This window comes from Podarcis tiliguerta, assembly GCF_965153285.1.
Source record: "Podarcis tiliguerta genome assembly, chromosome: 14".
NCBI classification, from domain to species: Eukaryota; Metazoa; Chordata; class Lepidosauria; order Squamata; family Lacertidae; genus Podarcis; species Podarcis tiliguerta.
Genome location: NC_139547.1, coordinates 28397605 through 28403646, shown reverse-complemented (window position 1 = coordinate 28403646; position 6042 = coordinate 28397605). Strand labels below are relative to the sequence as shown.

General features: G+C 45.4%; 1 protein-coding gene across 2 annotated transcripts in view; it reads left to right on the top strand.

The window, feature by feature from the left end:
- The first annotated feature begins 5850 nt into the window (after positions 1-5850).
- Positions 5851-6042, top strand: part of ANPEP (alanyl aminopeptidase, membrane) — a 31876-nt gene continuing 31684 nt past the window's right edge. Inside the window, exon 1 of one of the 2 annotated variants that reach the window (XM_083411935.1) lies at positions 5851-6033. The gene's annotated coding sequence lies outside the window, so the exon portion shown is untranslated. Of the gene's footprint in view, positions 6038-6042 lie in introns of both variants that reach the window. The other variant, XM_083411934.1, reaches the window with a different exon arrangement.

Here is a 6042-nt window from a genome sequence, read left to right as displayed (position 1 = left end):
GTCTGTCTGCCTCTTTCTGTGGGGGGGGGGGGTTTGTTTCCTTGGCCGTTTCTTGGGCACCTGCGACCACCCTCTATCCTGATCTAAATATCTCTCCTCTGGGCCCAGAAAGACCACCAGGTGGTTGTGGGGGAGATTTCCTAGAGACTGTTGCATCAACGAGCCAAGCCACTGTAGACCCCTAATGGTGTATTGTTGTGGAAAGGTTGAATCATGATGGCAACATAGGCTAGGCTGGGGGCTAAAAAGTCAGCATTCATTAGCTGCCCCCCCCCATCCCTTAATTTTGCCCTTCCTGGCCACAATGCCTATTTCCCCTCTGTCAGGAGCAGGATGTATGCTCCTGAATGCCTGCTGCTGGGAAATGAAAATGGGGAAAGCGCTGCTCTTGCTTTCAGGACCAGCTTGTGGGCTTCTTCTCTGGGGTATCTGGTTGGCCGCTATGGGGAGAGGCCGCTGCACTAGATGTGCCCCCTTTGGCCCAACCAAGCAGGTTCTTCTCAGGCTCCTTGACCGGGCAGGCTTTGAAAACAACCCCCTTTTTTCTTCCTTTGCTTCACTGGCCTGGTTTTGCCAGAAGGTGGCGCCTTTAGGATAAGCTTTCAAAGCAAAGGAAGCCTTTAGAAGTGCAGCAAATTCTGCCCTGGGCATCTCTCTGCAAAGGGTGGTTGGAGTGAGGAACTTATGCCAGGGCTTCTGCCTTCATGTCTTCAGGACACGGGCAGTCAGAAGGGAGAGGAGAGGATCTCCTGGTAGTTCTCTGGGGAAATTTGTGTTTGATTGGCAAAGGCTTTCTGACCCCTTCAACCACTGCAACGTCAAAAAAGGCTCCCCCCTCCCCCCAAATGGACTGCTCCACTTAAAAGCTTAGGAGAATAAACCTCTGCCTGGTGGCTGGAAGCTGATCATATGAGTGTCAGGGCAAGTGTTACTGGGATGTGTGTTGGGGGAGGGCTTAATGGCTTAGGGGGGTGTCTTTGGTTGTCATGCATTCATCTGACACCTGCAGCCAAGGGCACCTGTGGCAAGGCCTCTGACTGAACTCTAAACAAACAGGCAGGTTCTCCTGGGAGCTCAGATCCATCCCAAGTGATGCAGGGCTTTAGGGGTCAAAAATCAGCACCTGGAATTGTGCCTGGAAACAGCTGAAGCCAATTTGGATTTGTTTTGAAGCCAGTGCAGTGTATTTCCAAGCAGCCAGTGGCAATAAGTAACCTGCCTGTGGTATTCTGTACCAGCTAGCCTCTTCCAAGGGGCAGCCCTGTATGCGGCAATTAAGCCTGTGTATTGGTTTGGCAGCCCTCCCCTCATAATGCCACAGTCTCAAAAGCAAAGCCTATTGGCACTTCAAAGACAAGCTATTTTATTGTCACTTGTTTATAAGGTGCTGCAAGAGACTTGTTTTTGCTGCAGCTGACAAGTAGAATGCTGTGTCAGTGCAAACTCAAGGCGGATTAAATAAGGGTTGGTTGCCACTGAGGACTAGTTCCCACATGTCTGCTCCTTGCTCCTTGGCTGTAGCCTCAAACACTGCCTGGCTTGGCTGACTCATTGCCTTCCCTGTGCCTTGGCCATAGTTCTCAGAAGGGAGAGGGTAGCCCAGATGAGGCCTCTTGAAAGTGATCCGTTGTGTCACTTGGGTGAGGCAATTTCCTTCAGCGCAGAACAGCTGTGCACAAACTTCCACAGCATGAAATATGGGAAACTTTCTGGGAAAACCCGAAGCTGGAAGGGGACTCGTGTGTGGCCAGCTGGGGCGGAGTGTCCAGGGGGAAGGGAAGGAGTCATCAAGCCTCAGAAGAGTTAACCGTTGGCAGGTCTCTAGGGCAACTTTCTGCCCAGGCCTCTGGACTTCACTCCCCTGAGGCTGCAGAGAGACTGTTTTTGAAGCTCAAGAAAAGTATGGGGATGATGCTCTGTCCCTTGGTCTTTTAAGTCCTAAAGAGGCAAAGGAGGATGCTTGTGAGCTCTTTGAAACAAGGGACAGGAACACCATGCCCATGGGCTGTCCAGCAGGACCACCCTCCCACTTTCTCACCAGGCTTTGTCCCACCCTGAAAGATTCCCCCAACTTTGCTTGCAAAGTCAAGGACTCAGGAGGATGTGGCACATCACCTACTACAGGGGAAAAAACAATTATATAGCATGTGACAAAGCATTGACACCCCATCTCTTGATCTATGAGAAAAGTAAACACAAAACAAAGTGAGCGTCCTAAATCTTTTCAAGTGGTGGGAGGCTTTAGGTTTGCCAGCACCCACCTCGGATTAGGTTTCCTAGGAACAAAGGTCACCGGAGAAGGTAGTGTCTTGGTGAGATACAGGTTTATTTACACATATGTCTATGCTGAGCATAAGATGGCAGGGCTCACAACATTCCCTGCCCCCAACAGGTTTTGCTCCCCTGCTAGGTTACCAGGATGGTCTCAAAGTCCTGACTTTGGTTTCAGCAGAGAGAGAGAGAGAGTGTGTCAAGCCACTGTGCCTTCCCAGTTCAAGCCAAGACTGGCCTCTGACCAGTTGCTCTCCTATGCTTAGGCTGAAGTGGCCTCCAGCCAGGTGAGGGGCAGAGGTGACAAGCGTGGTGGTGGGGTGGGAACTGGTACAAATTACCAGGGCTGGAGATCTGGAAAGGGGATCCGGGGCCCAACTACCTTGCCTATGTTTGATGCTGGGATTTTTTTTTTCAGCTGGAGCTCAGCTCCAACACCTCTCAACTGGGCGCCATTGCCATTCTAAGAGAACAAGGGAAAAGTTCATGATGAGCTCCAGCACCTCTTTTTCTAGAAAAACAGCACTGGTTTTATGTAATTCTTAACGAAGTATATATTTCATGATCAATGCACGCACAATTCTGTATAATGGCTTGCAAACTTACGCCGTGAACTAAGCACTTCTGATTCTATATGAACATTCACTGCTGTGCTTTGGCAGTATGACTGCAGTCTCATTGTATTATGCCTAGTCTCGTTAGTATGTTTTCCTTAGTGAACACTGTGCAAATACAACAAAGTTGTTGTGTGATACACATTGTGGTGGGCTGCACATAAAAGTTAAACATTTAAAGTGCATGGCTAGTTCAGCAATGATTGTCTTGACTGCTTACTTTATTGGCATCATTAGGATCTCAATACTCTCAGCAAGTATGAATATTATTATATCTATTAGTAACATAAAAATGAGAACACATTTATTGTATATCCCGTGTAAAGATTTTTAGCCAATCTGCCCTTGCTGTGGGGGTTCAAATGTTTTTGTTTTTTTTACTATGGCCTGAACCTGCTCTCCCGGTCCTAGCGAGTGAGGGAGAGTCTGCCCCCTCCTTGTGGAAGCCCCGCTAGGTGGGTGTTTCTGGCAACAAAGCACCTGTACTTGGCCAGCTCTTCTGTCATGTAAAAAAGATGCTTAAGAGACTTGGCTAGTCCTGTCAGCTTTTTAACAAAGAGACTAGTCTGACCACTTCAGAACTTCCTTCTACAGAATCCCATCTGACAGATATCAAGCCACAGGCTTGGAGGGGACCCAAAAATAATATCCAGACCAACCCCCAGTCCTACAAGAGGGTCATATTCCTAAATAGTAACAAAACAATATTGTTTTCCGCTTGAAGACCAGCATTTCTTCTAGCATAAGCTTCCATGGACTGCAGAGGACTGAAGCTTGTGCCGTAAGAAATCTGTTGGTCTTTATTTTTTTATATATAATAATATTTATTAGTTTTCCACAAACACAAAAATTACAACAACAATAGAATCAAATACAACAAAATAAAAAAGAGAAAATAAGGGGGGAAAGGCAAAAACCCAAGTATGCATAAAAAAAGAACAGAGAAAAACCCACACCCTCCCTCCACCCCTCCCACCAACACACACACAAAAAAAGAAAAAAGCCAAAAACAAAAACATTCAGAAAAAATAGATTTCAATTTTTCAAATTCTATTTTTCAATAACTTATTTCCTCGGCCTCCTCCCACCTCCTTTTGTATTCCAGATTATTAATCAGGTCAGCAAATTCTTTCCATCTTTCACTGCCTACTCACTTATTTACCTTAATCCATTTATACCTTATTCTCTCGTCAGCATCACAATTTAAGTAAGCATCTAAAAAGAAATTATCTCAACTCCAATTCACTAAATAAGAAGAAAAAAGAAAAGAAAAGAAAAACCTTAGATCTTATACTTTTAAATCCTAATATCATATACCCTTATATCTTAGTATCTTATCTTTATGTTATTTCCACTAAAGCCAGATAAAATCATTCCACCATCTCCCAAAGGTTCTTAATCATGCCATATTATACTAAATATTATTTTTAAAGGTTCCCAATTTTTCCCACCATCTCATCCCCCTGGTTTTGGATTCTGCCAGTCCTTTTTACAAATTTTATCAGTCTTTCCTGTCAACAAATTAATTCCCTAACCCGGTTCCCTTATGTCCGAGGCTCTCAAGTCATCTCCCTGGACTGCCTGCAAGTTTCTTTTCCGGCCTGAGACTAAATCCCAAAGAGCTTCTTTCCCAACGTCTCCTTTAATCCTCTTCAGCACGCTTGCCCAAACTTCATATTTCAGTTCATAAGCCAAAAAGTATTCCACAGCGTACTCCACATTCTCTTTGGGATTACAATGATCCATCTTTCCAAACTTTTCCGCAGTGGCACCCTCCAGCATATTGATCATCCATCCTGCATCACTCAGACCACAAGGGCCACTGCCTTTCCAAATCGGTCCTTCAGCCTCAGTAACCTCGAACTTAAATTTATCTCCATCAGTTTGAGGCTCTGTTACTGAGGCTTCCACATAAAATTCCTCTTGCAGAATCAGAGCCAGTTTTGGTTGCTTCGTCCTCTTCTCCAGTGCTTGACTTTGTGAATTTGATTCGTTTTCTCGAGCCACTCCTGTTAAATTGTTCCCATTCTGTACCAAAATCGATACATTTTCCTTCAGATCAGAGACACCCTGTTCAAGAATGCTCACTTTATTTAAAACTTGATCCAGGAGAGCTGTTATTCTTTCAGCCATATTCTCAAGCTTGTTTTCCCAGTATTGTCTGCTGCCCTTCAAGGTCACGTTCAGATTCTCTTATCTGCAGTCTCCTCGGAATTTTCCATCCAATGTAATAGTCCCAGTTCCCAGACATGCAACAGTTAGCAACAGTTTACTTTAGTTATTTTCCATTCACTTCAGTTACAAAAATTTACCATTCCGCTCCTTTTTTCTTTCGAAAACCACAAATCAATGCCTTGAAAAATATGTCTCTGATCCTCCTTCTGTAAAAGTATAGTCCATTCCTCCATTGTTGTTATTTTTAGGTTATAAAGACTGGCAGCCCGGTCCCAAGGCTTGAGACGGTAATAAATTAAGTCAACTTTTACTGTCCTGCAGGGCTCAATAATCCATTAGAAGAATCTCCCCCTCTTCCCCTGCTTCCGAGGGGGGGTTCAGGAAACTTAAACGGTAAAAATTTATACTTTGCAAAACACTTTTCAAAGGCTCCAGCTTATAGCGGCTTTGCTTTGATCTTTCTACAGAACGGAAGGTGAGCTTCCTGTTTATACCTTCTAAGCCTGTTGGTCTTTAAGGAGGCACAATACTTTGCTGTTTTTGCTGCTCCCATGCACCCTGCGACTGAGAAGAGAGATGGCTCCCTTATTCCAGGCTGTGACCACCATGCTTGCCTAATTCCTCTCTGCTGCACCTGGTAATGGTGGAACCCTTGCTGGGCATAGGGCTCCCTTCCCATCTGCCTCTCTGGGTGGGTGGGTGGATGGGTGGAGGCAGTGGTTATCTTGTTTTGGCACATCATAGACCCATCAGCTTCCCTTTCCTCAAAACCACAGTGGCACTCCCAGAACCAGCTCAGCAAGTCCGATAGCGGGACGTTACACCCACAGGAGGTTGCCCAATTTGATACTCTTTGGAAGTATCAAAAGTATTTTCACTTTACAAGCCATGACTTCTTCCACCTAACGAACGTTAGGATCCTTTTCTTGGTCATCTGGCACAGACCTCTCCCTTCTGCTTCAGGAAGCTGCAGGTTGGTTCA